This window comes from Dendrobates tinctorius, unplaced genomic scaffold (assembly GCF_039654945.1).
Source record: "Dendrobates tinctorius isolate UK_male_01 unplaced genomic scaffold, ASM3965494v1 ptg000064l, whole genome shotgun sequence".
Lineage (NCBI taxonomy): Eukaryota > Metazoa > Chordata > Amphibia > Anura > Dendrobatidae > Dendrobates > Dendrobates tinctorius.
The window spans coordinates 15967319-15985172 of NW_027361732.1; the positions used below are offsets into that span (position 1 = coordinate 15967319).

Here is a 17854-nt window from a genome sequence, read left to right on the forward strand (position 1 = left end):
TACCACCAAATATAAGCTAAATACCGTAACCCCCGGGGCAGATTTATTAATACTATAACCGGTAGAATTTTGGTGCTTTCTATAAAACCGCTGTTAGGCTTCATTCACACATCTGTGGTTCAACATGTACGTGAAAAAATGTCATCAGTGGTTTTCATGGATGGATAAATTACAATCTTATATCCGTTGCCATGTTAAATACAGACAGGTGGTATCTGCATTGTACGTGGACTTGTATTGGCACTTTTCATCCGTGATACTGGAGAAAGATAGGTTTCCATGAATTTTGCACGGATGCATGTGTACAGCCACATAGTCTATAATGGTAGGTGTTGTATCTGTGAAATATACGGTTAGCGCACATACATGCAACATGGACACGTGTATGCACCTTAGACTTTTTTTTAAATACTTTTTGATATGTATTGTAAATGCACGCAGCACTTTATGCACAGACCCTTTTATTAAATTTTGCACAAAACTGTCATTTAAAAAGTGTATAGAAAATTTGTTTGCTACTATAACTCTGTTCAAAGAAAAAAGTGATAAACTGAATATTGCCTGGAAATAAAGATTCAAAAAGTTTTTATAATATTTGTCGATTCCTACTTGCACTTTTCTTCCAAAAAATCACGGTAACTGAAGCAGCCAGAAATCTGGTTATAAAGGGACCCACTGGCGGCAGCATGGATTAGACACTGGCTCTGTCATATCAGCCAGGTAGGTTTTTACTCTGAAATAGCCCTCCAGGGACCAAGTGGTTTGGGTGACTTGTCCAAGAGGCTGGTCCCCTGTGGCTTCTCCGAGCCCTGCTCCACCTGACGGGTCATATTTTATGTGTGTGTGTCACTCCAGAGTAGTGGGGAGAAAACGTGGGGACAGTCTTTCAAGTCTAGTCACATGAGCCTTATGGTCCCTGTCATCTTTTAAATGTTTCTGAAATGCCACAGTGTTTCAGGATGAAACGTGCCCTGCTGAAATGTGAAGCTGAATTGTGATTTGTGCTGCCCATGACTGGAGTAGCATGGAGCAGTTGTCAGATTTCCTTTAAACATCAATTGTTTCTTCTTTTCTTTTTTTTTTATTTATACACCTTGAAAGGTAATGTTTGCCTTGCCATGCCCTCCTAGATGAACATTTATACTGTGTGTGTGAATGTATAATGTGTAGCTATAGAGATAGATGTGGAGGAAATGTCCTGGTAACATAGGCAGATGGGTGCCAGATCCCACTGGTGAATAACAGCAAAAACAAAGGGAAATTCGGTAAAACCACCATTTGAAAAGTACAAAAAAAAAGTTTTATTAGTATCGATTAAAAGCTGGAAGTCCGCATGATGAGGGCAAAATCTGACGCATTTCTGATGTTACAAATGGCCTTAATCCTAGCATAACATGTTGGTAGCCCCAGAAGGAAATCCTGCGTCGCTGATTGGTTGCTCCCTATTTCCGCAGCATTTCTGCAACGTGGGTACTTAGCCTCAGTGTGACACGCAGCAGCGACCAGGCCCCCGCTGTGAGATCGCCGATCATGGTTGATCGTCCTGGACCATCTTTTGAACGTCTGTCTGTCTCCCGCTGGCCATATTCTAGAATACCCGATGCGTTAGAATCGGGCCACCATCTAGTAACTGTATATGTAGCTTCAAATGAGTTCATGGGGTAGCAAACTGCCTTTAATTATAAATTTTAAATAAAACAATTATTTTTTCTATGTTTCTTGTATTCTAAGGCTCTATTCACATCTGCGTTATTTCCCCTATTCTGCTTCGTCTTAAAAGCTCAATAGCTACATTAACGGCAGTGCTGGATCTGTCTTGGAATGAACATCAGAGAAAGCTGACAAACCCTAAAGACTATGGAGTCTGTGGTGCCCATCCTTTTACTGGACATTGGTATTTTTGGATGGATCTCAAACGCAGATGTGAACCAAGCCTTAAGCTGTAGTCCAACTATAAAGCGAGATCCCTGGCTCTCACCCAGTCATTGCAGTTTACTTTATTTCCATTCAGAAAGCCCATTAGAGGTAAATCCAATGAAAGAACAATACAGCATGCAGCTATTAAAGGAAATCTGTCACCAGGTTTTTGCCGCCTAATCTAACAGCAGCATCATGTAAACAAACAGATGCTGAATTCAGAGATGTATCACTTACTGGGCTTCTTAGTGTAGTTTTTATAAAATCACAGTTTTATCAGCAGGAGATTATCACTGGAGGACTAGAAAACCTGCTGCCAGGTAGTCAAACATAATTGAGCTCTATATAACCCAAGCCCCAAAACTGAATGGCAGCTTTCTACATACACTGCAGATAGGCAGGAAGCTGTTGATCAGTAGTGTGAGTGGGGTTATACATAGTAAGGCCGAAAAAAGACATTAGTCCATCCAGTTCAGCCTATAAAATTCTGTCAGAATAAATGCCCAGATCTACGTCCTTCTAAAGAACCTAACAATAACTGTAAGATACAATATTGTTACGCTCCAGGAAGACATCCAGGCCTCTCTTGAACCCTTCGACTGAGTTCGCCATCACCACCTCCTCAGGCAGGGAATTCCAGATTCTCACTGCCCTAAAGGTACTGTCACACTTAGCGATGTACCAGCGATCCCGACCAGCGATATGACGCGGTCAGGATCGCTGGTACATCGCTAAGTGGTTGCTAGTGAACTGCCACATAGGCAGGTCTCACTAGCGACATCGCTGGGGAAGGGGGTCGCTACTTACCTGTCACACCAGGCGATCCTGCGTCCTCCCGCCCGGCTCCACGCGTCGCTCGTCCTCACAGCAGGAAGCGCCACAGGAAGCTGACGACGAGAAACAGTCCTGAACGTTCTCGCGCGATCAGCGATAACCAGCGGGGGAGCCGGTCGCTGGTAAGTATCAGACACCGAGATATCGCTAGCAATATCGCTATAACGTCACTAGTTATAGCGATATTGCTAGCGATATCTCTTAGTGTGACATGCCCTTAACAGTAAAGAATCCTCTTCTATGTTGGTGGAAAAACCTTTTCTCCTCCAGACACAGAGAATGCCCCCTTGTGACCGTCACCTTCCTTGGTATAAACAGATCCTCGGAGAGATATTTGTATTGTCCCCTTATATACTTACACATGGTTATTAGATCGCCCCTCAGTCGTCTTTTTTCTAGACTAAATAATCCTAATTTCTCTAGCAACCTTCCACGACAGCATAGGAGGATGTCTCCACGCCCTAATGGGGGACAGGAAGCATGAGAGGTTAAAAGGTCCCTCCCACCTCCCTCTCACCAGTGACTTTCCTGTCCCCCATGGGGCATGGAGAGGTCTGGTGTGCTGTGTGGCCGGCTGCTGCAGCATACCTGAGGATCCAAAGAAAAAGCCGGGCAGTGGTGGTCAGTGGCGCTGCCTCCCCTCTTCCGATCTGCTCCTGTCTCCTCCTGGATTCGGAACCGTTCCTGGCCCTCCCACGCTCCCCTATGGGGAGTAAAGCGGGCCAGTGATCCCTGACCGGAGGCCTCCTGTAGCTCTCCGGTCACTCCTCCTCCCCCTACGTGCAGTGCGATACCCGGAAGTGATGTCACGCGCGGGTCACTTCTGGGGTATGTGGAGGACGCGCTGTCATGGCGGCCCCCATCCTGTTGCCGGCGCGTGGAGCTCGCCAGCGCTTGCTGTGCCTGCTCCGAGACCCAGGGAGGAGGAGGGGGAAAACTAATTACTGCGCTGAGGGCGGGGTTAATCTGCTATTAACTCGCCGGAAGACGCCGACAGGTAAGATGCAGAATCCCCTGTTAGCATGGACGGTTCTTCCTGCCCTGCGTCTGCAGAGCCCAGCGCTGCCCCAGCCACAGTAAGTGTCCGGGGATGGGTCCTAGTGGTGCGGTCTCTGGGTATAGGTCCTCAAAATACTTCTCCCCCTTGTTTCATAGGGAGAAAAGTCTGCCCATAAGAGCACCAATACATCCAGCAAGTCGGCTAAATGTGCCATATGCAGCACGAAACTTCCCTCAAATTGGGAGAAAAAGCTATGTCAAGCTTGCATGGATAAGGTGGTTAGGGCTGAGCACCCGTCATTAATCGACGAGATCCGCAGCTTGGTTACCCATCAGGTTCAAGCCTCTTTAGCTGCCCTGCCCCCCCCTCCACCACCTCCACTCCCCCCGATTGTGGGCTCACCACCCCCAAAAAAGTGGAAAATTCAAATAGAGGATTCGGAGTCTGAATCAGAGGGATCATACAAATCGGGATCCGAGAATTGGGAACAACCGGGAACCTCTGGGTCAGCCGACTCTAGAAGGTACCTCCTCTCCACAGAATATGTAGAGGAGCTGGTCAGTGCAGTACGTGCCACTATGGGCCTAGAGGACGATCGCATGTTTGGTGGATACGAGGGGCCTAAACGAACAGGCTTTCCAGTACTCCCATGAGTATAGCAGATATGATTTCCCAGGAATGGGAGTATCCAGAAAAACGCTACTCAGCCCCCTCAGAAATCCGACATAGATTTCCCCTGGAGGGAGAGGAATTTAAATGGGACATCCCGAAAGTTGATGTCCAGGTGGCAAGAGTGGTAAAAAAGACGGTTCTGCCGTTTGATGATGCATCCCAGCTTAGAGATCCGATGGACCGTAAAGCAGAAAGCCTCCTAAGGAAGGCCTGGGAAACCTCTGCCTTTACCTTAAAGTCAGGAATCGCGTCCACTTGTGTCTCTAGGTCCCTCTTCCAATGGATTGAGGAGCTAGAGAGCCATATCTCGTGGTACCTCAAGAAGTGACCTCCTTAACTCCCTCCCTATCTTGCAGAGAGCTACGGGTTTCCTGGCAGATGCATCAATGGAGATGATCCGTGCCTCTGCCAGGGCTATGATCCAGTCAAATTCCGCCAGGCGAGCCCTCTGGCTTAAAACATGGAGCGGGGACGTTACATCCAAGTTAAACTCTGTTCTTTACCCTTCAAAGGCGAACATGTCTTCGGCCCTGCCTTAGACGAAATTCTAGGAAAGGCCACAGATAAAAAGAAGGTGCTTCCAGAGCAGAGGGCCACAAGAAAGCGTCTTTTTCGAGTCCCCCAGAGTCAGTCGTCCCAACCGCGAGGAAAGGGAAAGACGGGAAGATGGAGCTACGCTAAAGGGAGAGGCAGGAACATCCTGGTCCCCCAGCAGCAGCAACCACAAGAAAAACAATGACTCGACCCCGGTCGGGGGAAGGCTTTCGAGGTTCTTTCCTGCCTGGCAGTTGAGCTCCAACAGCCCCTGGGTCCTCAGTGTGATCAGAGAGGGCCTACTGCTAGAGCTCGAATCCCCCCCCCCGCGGGGTATAAGAGTTACCTCCCTACCACCTCGGGAGTCCCCATTACTAAAATCCAGCATTCGGCTTCTTCTACACTCAAATGCTATCTCTCGGGTCCCTGTGGAGGAGCAAGGAAGGGGGCATTATTCCAGATTGTTCCTACTAAAAAAGCCCACAGGGGAGGCAAGGATAATAATCTGAAGGGCCTCAACCGACACATTGCATACCGCAAATTCAAGATGGAGTCAGTAAAGACCACCATTCCTCTGATAGGGCCATCTTACTTCATGGCAACTATAGATCTGAAGGATGCTTATTTCCACATCCCCATACATCCTTCCCACAGGAAGTATCTGAGGTTTGCGATTCGTCAGGGTCCGGAAGTCAAGCACTTTCAATTCAATGTGCTTCCCTTTGCAATATCCTCTGCCCCTCGAGTGTTTTCCAAAATTATGACAGAGGCCGTGTCCTACATCAGAAGCCGGGGAATATGTATTGTACCTTACCTGGACGACCTACTGGTAATAGGGTCCTCCTACCAGGCCCTGGAAGACCAGGTAGCCCAGACTCTAGACATTCTCCAATCTTTGGGGTGGATCCCAAATATGAAGAAATCGCAAATTCAACCCTCTCAGGAGATAAAATTAATAGGAATCCTACTAGATTCAAAAAATCAGATGTCCTTCCTCCCGGAGGAACATCAGACGTCTATAATGTCAAGAGTCTCAGATTTCAGAGGACAGAGATCCCCGACCCTCAGGGCAGCTATGTCTATACTAGGGTTAATGACCTCCTGCACCCAGTCAGTGCCTTGGGCGCAGGCCCACTCCAGAACACTCCAGTCTCATATCTTAAGAAACTGGAACAGGGATCACACCTGCCTGAACAAAAGGGTCCAGACCCTGGGAACAGTGAAAGCTTCACTAGCAAGGTGGATGGACCGCAAAAACCTGTGCAGGGGAATCAACTGGTCCCAAATCCCCCTGGTTACGGTAACAGACGCCAGCAAAAAAGGCAGGGGAGCTGTAGTGTCTTGTCAGCCATTCCAAGGGTTATGGAGCCAGAAAATGAGTGCAAGATCCTCAAACTTCAGGGAGCTGAAAGCAGTGGAGGAAGCTCTCCTGGCAGCAAGACACCTAGTCCAAGACCAACATATCAGAGTCTACTCGGGCAACATAACAACAGTGGCACATCTCAGGCACCAGGGTGGCACAAGATCCAGCAACCTGGAGGGCCTCTCAGGCCGAATATTTTGCTGAATCTTCTGGCAGATTTCCTGAGCAGAAAAAGCATCCAGCCCGGCGAGTGGGCCCTGAGTGGAAGAGTCTTTCGAACACTAGTCAGCAGGTGGGGCCTCCCGGAGGTGGACCTACTAGCCTCAGGAGAGAATGCTCAAGTGAGAAACTACTTCTCCCTGAACCCCAGGGACAGATCCCTGGGAGTGGACGCCTTCGCCCTCAGGTGGAGTTTCCATCTGTCATGTGCCTTCCCGCCAGTTCCAATCCTTGCTGCAACCCTGAGGAAAATCCGGGAGGATCAGACCCCAACAATTCTAGTAGCTCCGCTATGGCCAAAGAGGAGCTGGTACTCTCTAATAACAGAACTACAGGTAGACGGGCCATTCATCCTACCCATAAAAGATGACGACCTCTTCCAGGGCCCTCTGCATCACCCGAACCTCAGGGGAATGAAGTTAGCGGCCTGGTTTCTGAAGCCCAGATCTTGAGGGCCAGGGGGCTATCAGAGGCGGTAATTAAAACCCTTCAGAAATCTCGGAAGCCGGTCACCATTGCCATATATATTAAAATATGGAAGAGATTCTCCTCATGGTGTCTGCCAGACCTGCCCGACCCAGACAACCCTAACATTTCCCGTATCCTAGATTTCTTACAGAGGGGGCTGGAACTAGGTCTAAAACCTAGCACACTAAAAGTACAAGTATCAGCATTAAGCTCTATGTTTGACTGTGACTTGGCTAACCACAGGTGGATAAAAAGATTCATGACATCGGCCGCTAGGCTACATCCAAAAAAACTAGTCTCTGTCCCACCATGGGACTTGAATGTGGTGCTTACGGGACTCACTCAATCACACTTTGAGCCTCTGTTATCCTGTACTTCTCAGCTCCTCACCTACAAATTAGCCTTCCTTATAGCAATAACCTCAGCAAGGCGAGTAGGAGAGCTCAAAGCTCTCACAATCAAGGAACCCTACCTAACAGTTAGAGACGATTCCATAGTTCTCTCCCTTGATCCATCTTTTCTACCAAAGGTTGTGTCCGACTTTCAAAGGTCTCAGAATATAATTCTTCCTTCATTCTGTCAAAACCCAGCAAACCCCAAAGAGGAGGTGTTTCACACGCTGGACGTAAGAAGGATACTACTTGGAGTACACTAAACCATATAGAATCGACCACAACCTATTTATCCATACCTCTGGTCCGAACAGAGGAAAGAAGGTGGCAAAAAACACCATTGCCAATTGGATTAAAAAGGCTATCTCTGAAGCATACCTGGCGCAAAACATCACTCCCCCTACAGGGATCAAACACATTCAACACGATCTACCTCTACTTCATGGGCTGAGAGTGCAGGCGCATCTTCAGAGCACATTTGTAAGGCAGCAACCTGGTCCTCCTTACATACTTTCACTAAACACTATAGATTAGACCTTGTGTCCAATAGGGATTAAGTCTTTGGCCGAAAAGTTCTTCAGGCCGTTGTCCCCCCCCCCTTAGTGCAGTATAGGTTGTTATGCCTCCTATGCTGTCATGGAAGGTCGCTAGAGAAAATAGAATTAGACTTACCGGTAATTTGGTTTCTAGAAACCTTCCACGACACCACTATTTCACTCCCTGCATTCTTGGACAAATTCTGAGAATCTTAAGGTAACCTGTGGTTTGGTAATCAGTTATAAGTCACTGGTGAGAGGGAGGTAGGAGGGACCTTTTAACCTCTCGTGCTTCCAGTCCCCTATTAGGGCGTGGAGACAACCTCCTATGCTGTCGTGGAAGGTTTCTAGAAACCGAATTACTGGTAAGTCTAATTCTATTTTTGCTAATCTCTCTGGGTATTGTAGTTCCCCCATCCCCTTTATTAATTTTGTTGCCCTCCTTTGTACCCGCTCTAGTTCCATTATATCCTTCCTGTGCACCGGTGCCCAAAACTGTACTCCATACTCCATGTGCGGTCTAACCAGAGATTTGTACAGAGGCAGTATAATGCGCTCATCATGTGTATCCAGACCTCTTTTTATGCACCCCATGATCCTGTTTGCCTTGGCAGCCGCTGCCTGGCACTGGCTGCTCCAGGTAAATTTATCATTAACTAGGATCCCCAAGTCCTTCTCCATGTCAGATTTACCCAGTGGTTTACCGTTCAGTGTGTAATGGTGATATTGATTCCTTCTTCCCATGTGTATAACCTTATATTTATCATTGTTAAACTGCATCTGCCACCTTTCGGCCCAAGTTCCCAACTTATTCAGATCCATCTGTAGCAGAATACTATCTTCTCTTGTATTGACTGCTTTACATAGTTTTGTATCATCTGCAAATATCGATATTTTACTGTGTAAACCTTCTACCAGATCATTAATAAATATGTTGAAGAGAATAGGTCCCAACACCGACCCCTGCGGTACCCCACTGGTCACAGCGACCCAGTTAGAGAATATATCATTTATAACCACCCTCTGCTTTCTATCACTAAGCCAGTTACTTACCCATTTACACACATTTTCCCCCAGACCCAGCATTCTCATTTTGTGTACCAACCTCTTGTGTGGCACGGTATCAAACGCTTTGGAAAAATCAAGATATACCACATCCAGTGACTCGCCTTGGTCCAGTCTATAGCTTACCTCTTCATAAAACTGATTAGATTGGTTTGACAGGAGCGATTCCTCATAAACCCATGCTGATATGGCGTTAAACAGTTATTCTCATTGAGATAATCCAGAATAACATCCCTCAGAAACCCTTCAAATATTTTACCAACAATAGAGGTTAGACTTACTGGCCTATAATTTCCAGGTTCACTTTTAGAGCCCTTTTTGAATATTGGTACCACATTTGCTATGCGCCAGTCCTGTGGAACAGACCCCGTCGCTATAGCGTCTCTAAATATAAGAAATAATGGTTTGTCTATTACATTACTTAGTTCTCTTAGTACTTGTGGGTGTATGCCATCCGGGCCCGGAGATTTATCTATTTTAATCTTATTTAGCCAGATTTGCACCTCTTCTTGGGTTAGATTGGTGACCCTTAATATAGGGTTTCCTTTGTCTCTCAGCATTTCACCTAGCATTTCATTTTCCACCGTCAATACCGTGGAGAAGGTGTTTAATATATTAGCTTTTTCCTCATCTACAACCATATTTTCCTCACAATTTTTTAATGGGCCTACACTTTCACTTTTGATTCTTTTACTATTGATATAGTTGAAGAACAGCTTGGGATTAGTTTTACTCTCCTTAGCAATGTGCTTCTCTGTTTCCTTTTTGGCAGCTTTAATTATTTTTTAAAAGAATTTTTCTCCTTTTTATAGTTTTTTTAGCTTCAACGGTGCCATCCTGCTTTAGTAGTTTAAATGCTTTCTTTTTACTGTTAATTGCCCCTCTTACTTTTTTGTTTAGCCACATTGGGTTTTTCCTATTTCTTGTCCTTTTATACCCACAAGGTATAAACCACTTACAGTGCCTATTTAGGATGTTCTTAAACATTTCCCATTTATTTTCTGTATTCTTATTTCTGAGGACATTGTCCCAGTCAACCAGATTAAGGGCATCTCTAAGCAGGTCAAACTTTGCCTTCCTAAAGTTCAGTGTTTTTGTGACTCCCTGACATGTCCCCCTAGCGAAAGACAAGTGAAACTGTACAATATTGTGGTCGCTATTTCCTAGATGCCCAACAACCTGCAGATTTGTTATTCTGTCAGGTCTGTTAGATAGTATTAGGTCTAAAAGTGCTGCTCCTCTGGTTGGATTCTGCACCAATTGTGAAAGATAATTATTCTTGGCTATTAGCAGAAACCTGTTGCCTTTATGGGTTTTGCAGGTCTCTGTTTCCCAGTTAATATCCGGGTAGTTAAAGTCCCCCATAACAAGGACCTCATTATGGGTTGCAGCTTCATCTATCTGCCTTAGTAGTAAACTTTCCATGATTTCTGTTATATTTGGGGGTTTGTAACAGACCCCAAAGAGAATTTTGTTACTATTTTTCCCTCCATGTATTTTGACCCATATGGACTCGACATCCTCATTCCCTTTGCTAATATCTTCCCTTTAAGTGGACTTTAGACAAGACTTTAAAAAAAGACAAACCCCTCCTCCTCTCCGATTTTTACGATCCTTTCTAAACAGACTGTAACCCTGTTAGTTAACTGCCCAGTCATAGCTTTCTTCTAACCATGTCTCGGTTATTCCCACTATGTCATAGTTACCTGTAGATATTTCTGCTTCTAGTTCTTCCATCTTATTTGTTAGGCTTCTGGTGTTTGCGAGCATGCATTTTAGAGAATTTTGCTTTGTTCCAATCTCCTCCCTGTTGATTGTTTTAGAAGTTTTCTTACCTCCCTTCTGGGCAGAGCAGTGCCGAGATCGCAACATTCATAGAACTGCTCGATATGCAGCAGGTGAAACAAGTATTTTATCAAAATAACAGCAAGCAGCTCAGTAAGTGGCACATTGCTTGAATTGGGGTCTCTGCCCCTACATCATGCTACACTTATGTGGTAGCAAAAACATGATGACCGGTTCTCTTTACGATATCACACCTTCATGTGTTCCAGGAGAGGAGAGCATGGTCCCTCATAGACATTAGATGGCTGTTGACTGCTGCTGAGGAGTCGGTATAAAATGGACCAACTCTGACTCCTAACATGTATAATACATTGGGTCCAGTAGTACTATGCAGGATGTGCTGTAAATGTTTTCATTATACCTTTGGAAAGTTATGAAATGTCCTATAAATGTCTGTTCTGTTCCTGATCTAAGGATCTCGGCTTTTAGTGGAGCTGAATCTGTGCTGCACTTTATGTATATGCTCAGTAGTGGCCGGTGCTGTGGGGTCGGGAGTCATGGAAATTGACACAGACCTGATGTTGACTGAACAGTCTTTAGGCTGGTAGCCAGACTCCTTTGTTGACCATGGCTGATCTTCAAGAAGAACAAAATTTAATTCAAACTGCCCAATCCTTCTCTCACCAGCATAATCCTTTGGCGGTGGGTTGGAAAGCCCCCATACACATATATAATGGACATGGGTCTGGTTCTGCAGAAATCTGCGTGTTTGTATGGTTTTAATGTCCATGAAGCCTTTAGATGTGATTGCTTGAAGCAGTTGAGATGGTAATGACATTTCCTGTTCTGATAGATCGGAAGGATAACTTTAGATTAGACTGCTAAACTTTCACACGCAATGTTTCTCTCTGCCCACACGGTCTTGTTGACAATACATTGATCGAGTTGTACCGTAATTGAATTTGTGAAGAAATGCAAGGCATGGGAAGACTATTGATGGCAGCAACCAGTTAGCAATTTCTAATGGATGTTCAAAAACTATTAAAACTTATTGCACAGCAGTGAAAAGGTAAAAAGGAAAAGATGAGTAGTTGGCCTATAGCGATCTAATTTGTGTTGCCAGATTTGGTTGATGGCTACCTACCTCATAAACTGATATTCTTGGCTATCTCTTAGCACAAAAAACAGATAAGCAAAGGTGCATTTACATCGGACGATTATAGGAATGCTCATTTAACAATAATCATAAAGTCTAAACAGACTGCAGATCACCCAAGAAATGAGCAAAATGCTTGTTCGTCAGGTGAAAGGATCTTTAGTTTGCACAAAAGATTATCACTCTCGGCAGCGCATTGGCATGCTGCTGAGAACTGACAGTCTACGCACACTAAATCATCTATTACTGATCATTTGGTGTGCCTTAGGAGTGTGGCTCCTCTTGTGTAAAGTCTGCAGAACTACTACTAACTTGTCTAACGCTGTGCATCGCGCAGTGTGATTGGATCCTAAGTTGTCTTAAGGGTACCGTTACACCTAGCGACTCCCCACCGATCCCGACCAGCGATATGACGCGGTCAGGATCGCTGGTGAATCGCTGGGTGGTCGCTAGTGAGCTGCCACTCAGGCAGATCTCACCAGCGACATCGCTGGGGGCGGGGATCGCTACTTACCTGTCACACCAGGCGATCCTGCGTCCTCCCGCCCGGCTCCACACGTCGCTCGTCGTCACAGCAGGAAGCGCCGCAGGAAGTGGCCGACGAGGAATGGTCCAGCAGCTTCTCGCGCGATCAGCGATAACCAGCGGGGGAGCCGGTCGGAGGTAAGTATCACATGCAGCGATATCGCTAGCAATATCGCTGCAATGTCACAAAATCGGTGACTTTACAGCGATATCGCAGTGTGTAACGGGGGCTTAACATGTGGTTTTCTTTTACTTTACTTCAAGAGACAGTTGGACTGTCGCAATATCTGCTCGATCATTAGCTGATCTGTATGAAATCATCAAGGTTGGCTATCTGTCAACTTAATATCCATCATTTTTTTTTTTTTTTCCTTAGAATTCAAATATTTTCCACTCTTGGATTTCTGTAACTATAGAGAGTTCTCCCCCTCCATTGGTACAATCTAGAGCAAAATATTATGACCCACAGATAAACACCCACCATGGCTTGGTCACTTTGCATGGGTGACCATCCTTGATTCTTGTAGCTGTTATCAGGTGATGGCAGACATTACAGTGGGAAGTCTACCCGTGATAATGTGAGCCACGTGCATTGGTAATACGCCTGCATAGGGCTAAGGGCTAGGCCAGGGTATAGGGCTACAACAGGACTTGTGCCATACATCTCAAATTGTACCCAAACTGCTTGTTTTCTGTAGTCACTCAGAATCCTACATTTCCATTGAGCTCTGGGAAGTGACTGTCACGTGGGTCTGATGACAGATGAAGATTCAGTGAATTAGTGCATTCATATAGAATCTGACTAGATGCAATGGGCCATCAGGGAAGAAGTTTCACACTGAAATTGTCATTAATGATTCAATAATGGAACGTTACTGTGTATTTCATATTTTAGTATCGCTGTGTGTCTACTTTGTACCACATTACCAACAACCACACACACACACACCAAAACAATTTCTTATTTCTTATGGCCTATTCTTTGCTTATGCAATAAAAAATAACATAGAACTAGTAAAAATAAGGAATAGTGAACAAATCTGTCCTCAGCATATAGACCTGTAAGCCTGGAAACAAAAGGAATATATATTCAGAATGAAGTAGTGGCACATGTCTTTTGAGCAGTGTGTGGATCAGTAATGGCAGAGTGACCATTTAATGACTTTTATTTCTTTTAGTTGATAATTGCATTTGCCCACATTTACTGACCTTAGACTGCTAGTTATGTAGCGTAAATGCTAGTTAATGATCCATGGCTTTTTCAGATGTCCCTGCTCTCAGGGAGGGGGTGTACAGTTGTTGGAGAGGGAATACTTTGATCTGTTTTGTAATTAAGGGGTCTCATAGACAGCATTGTCTGTCCATTAACTAAAGACCATTGTTCATCCCAAAATGTTTCTAAAATGCTTCTTTTCTGGACATCTAGATTGTACGATTTGTTACAGGGCGGTTATTATGTTTTAGTTTGTTTTGCCTGTGGCATGTCTGTTAAATGATGAAATTAATTTTGTTTTACCCCATTATTTCTACTCTACCAGAGCATGTCCATTGTATGGTTGGGTGCTGTTTTTGCCAGTAGTATAGCTGTCACATTAGCAATGAGGGGAACACTTGCTTCCTCACTGAGGTTACATCTTCCTATTTTTTTCTGCTTAAACCACTGGTCTGTGTTTCTGCAGCAAATGAGAACACTTTAGAGAAGTAGATGGAAAGCAGCCATGCTATTTCTCATGTTTCATAGAGAAGGATTTCCATTCAGATCCTCACCATGGTTGTGATCCCTGCATCGGAGGAGACTGTATACATCACTTCTTCTTGTAGCCACTGTACCCTCTAATGCAGATCAGGGGTCACTTGGCCTCCGGGTCTCCTACCTATCAAACATTTATGGCACAGCCTGTAGATACTTTCACCTGGTTTGAGGAATTTGTCTGGGTAAGGCTATTTTTTCACTGCCTTTTGTAGTGTAATCATTTACTTTGGGCACATTTCTAGTCGACTTTGTCAAATTTATACATTGACATGGGATTATTTTCACTTCTGGGAAAACCTTTTAGGGGATAATTTGCTGATCCCTGAGGGTTCCAGTCACTGAGATCCTGAAGCCATGATCAACCTCTGTGTTGCTCATTGTCCGTGGGACTGGCAGATAACACAGATACAACACTAAACTACTCCCAGCTGTTCTTGAGTCCCACTCATGGAAACACGTTAGGTCCAATTTCGGACTTCCCATGATTGGCAAGTTATTTCTTATCCAATGATTTTGAGAAAACACTTATTACCTGGCGGGCATCTAAAGTGTCCTTTTGGCCTCTGTTGGGCTGGTAAATGTCAATAAGCTTTTGCTGTAAGGAGTAATGCAGCAGATCTTAAAAGGCAAACAGTAATAGGACTGATGACGCCATGGTCTGAACGAGGCCCTAAATTAGTGTCTCCAAAATGCAATAAACGGCATGTGATCCATAATTGTAACGATCCCTTTTGCATATCATACAAGTTCTTTGTTCTATAAAAACCACCAAAAGAGGGAAAAATCCTCCAATATTCAACAAAAACCAAAAACAGGCAAAGATGCTTGCCTGTCTAACTAGGCCTCAATACAAATGTACTAACAGGGTGCAGCGGACCCAAGTAAAATGGCAACTGCACAGGTTTAATACCAAACGAGACAGCCTTCAATCAGGGATTGGCCGTGTGGCACACCAGTGCAAAAAAAATCTAATCCGTATGTGGCAGTGTTCACACAGGGAATGTAGAGCATCTGGTTCACTGCCTATTAATGGTGCCCTATGGCGGGCTACCCAGTGCTAACTATAAGGTATCCTGTGTGATCAGAGGCCACAGTTTACAGAACCATTTGGGCCCAACTGCACCCCGAAATAAATATATAAAGTGCAAAAAACACATATCAATATATGTAAGGTATTGGTAGATATTCTGGCCATAATGCAGGCAACCCTGTTAGTTGCATTTGTATTGAGGCCTAGTTAGACAGGTAAGCATCTTTGCTTGTTTTTGGTTTTTCTTCAAGTTCTTTGTTCTAGTAGGAAATGTTCATTCAAGGTATGAACACTCCTGCCATCTTTGTCTCCTTTTCTCTAGAGAAAGACAACCGTTCATATTTTTGTATATTGATCCTGAAAGTATATGCAGTATTGTTTTATAACCCCAAAATGTCACCCGGTAAGAACTCTAGATGCCCCTGGATAGAGAGAAACTAGACCTAGACTTTTGGAGAAATTGACTTTGCAGTTTAATATGAATTGGAGCATAAGTGGAAGTGACATGTGTCATTACTTGCATCCATGGTGTGGATGGTTTGGGGATTGCACATAGCACTTTTCACTACTGTTCTTGAAAAACAATCCAGCAACATGTTTATGGCATTATTTGATGTTGCAATAAAATATTAATAATCAATAGCCATAGTTACAGGCTACAAAGGCAGTGTAGTGAGTGTTTAGAATCCAGTGGCTGCATGATATGAGGAGGTTACATTCATAATCTGTGCCACATTGGATCATAGTTGAATCATTCGTCTTATCAAATCTTTTAGTATTTGCCTTTTTCAACATACAGTGTGAAATCTGCTTCTAATCTGCCAAAAAATCCACACATTAGACATGCAGGTTTTGCAAGAAATTTTTCTGCCAATTTGGTGGCTAATCTGCGGCCACTTCACTGAAAAGCTCAGAATGAGCAGAGATTTAAAGTACTGCTCTGGAGTGTTTTTTGATTTTTTATTTCAACACCAGATATATGTCAGTAATGTATGTTCCTTCTGTGTAGTAAAATATTTACCGATCACAGCCTTCTGCTGTTCCTAGCGCCAGTTTTGGTCGTCTTCTGCCCCACGTGACTGGAGTTGTGGCTAAGGCCTGTTTCATGTTACCATCAGTCAAAATCCGCCGTTTTGCAAAAAAAAAAAAAAACAACGGATCTGCCATTTTGTTTGGTGGATCCATTTTTTCCCCCATTGAGTTGCATTACCGGCAGATCTTGACGGATGACCATCCGTTGGATCCGTTTTTTTTGCGGATCTGCCAAAATGTTGGCGTCCGCCGACATGCCTGGACGGACAATGCAACGTTTTTTCGGGCGGCCAGATCCGCATTTTACATTGCGCATGCCCGAAGGACTTGCTTCGGCCGCAAATTTAACCCTAAACTCTGTTCGGGCGGCTGAAAAATTCTCTCTCTCTCTCAGCGGTTCCTTTAAATTTCTTCCTTTGCTGGATCAGTCAAAAAAACGGTCCGATGACACACGTTGTTGTCCGTACACAGGCGGATCCGTTTTCCACCATTTTGGCGGATTACATCTGACAGAAAAAACTGATGTATGAAACAGACCTAACCAGGTCACTTCAGTGCTTGCTGGGTGGACCAGAAGTTACTTCTCAGCCTCAGTCTATGAGACTGAGTAAGGCTCCCATACACTTACATTGAGAGAGAGTGAGTGGTAGCGGCCACAAGAATGGGGGGGAAGTGACCGGAGCAGCAACGGAAACGGGAGAAGACTTCTGCTACACATCGGGAACATACATTACTCATGCCTGTTCTGTGGTGAAACAAACAATGGAGTAGTTGTTTTAAATGACCAAAACACAGGTTATATTCAATCTTCACAAAAACTTCACTCTGCCTGTAGATTGGACAGATTTTTCCATGTGATAGGCTCTAGAAACCAGCTTAAAGTGAATGTGACAGCTGATACATGCTGCACAACCCAAGGGCAGCATGTATCCGTCTGTATAGTGACTGACAGGTCCCTGGCTTACACGCATGTAGGCAGAGACCCGTCAATGCGGGGAGTAGCCGCTGAGGACCCACCTCTCCGACTGCAGTGCGGATCAGTCACCTGCGCCTTTAAAGTATGTTTCTCTGAAACGCCTCAGTGCACCTGGCTGGGATCATACACCCAGCGCCTGATACAAATTCTCCATCAAAGCACATGTAACAGCTAGCCGGCGTGTTATTGTAATGCAGCACCCTATGGGAATTCTATTTAGCATATGTCTGCAGTTGGGTTGGCTGCAAAAAAAAAAAAAAAAAGCATTAAGGTGAATAATAATCATAACATTTCTCAGTGGCTTCTGCAACAAATTTTAACAACACAAGTTCCATCTAGTGTGACGGTATCGCAATGATAACAATAAAATATCAATTCTTGAGGCTGTACTTTTTAGCATGGAAAATGCCAGCTTTGTTTTGAACTTGTACGCAGACTGGAAAGGGTTAACGGTGAAGTCAACAGGTATAGGCACATCCAGGTATGTGATATGTTTGTTTTGCAAGGTGCTACAAATGCTCAGTGTGTGCAACCTGACACCAGGTAGGCTGGGCGAGCTTGCCTAGGAAAGCAGGCAGCAATGTAAAAGAACTGGAA

General features: G+C 44.7%; 1 protein-coding gene across 5 annotated transcripts in view; it reads left to right on the top strand.

The window, feature by feature from the left end:
* Positions 1 to 17854, top strand: part of ELF1 (E74 like ETS transcription factor 1) — a 186183-nt gene that overhangs the window by 86971 nt on the left and 81358 nt on the right. The window lies entirely within an intron of this gene.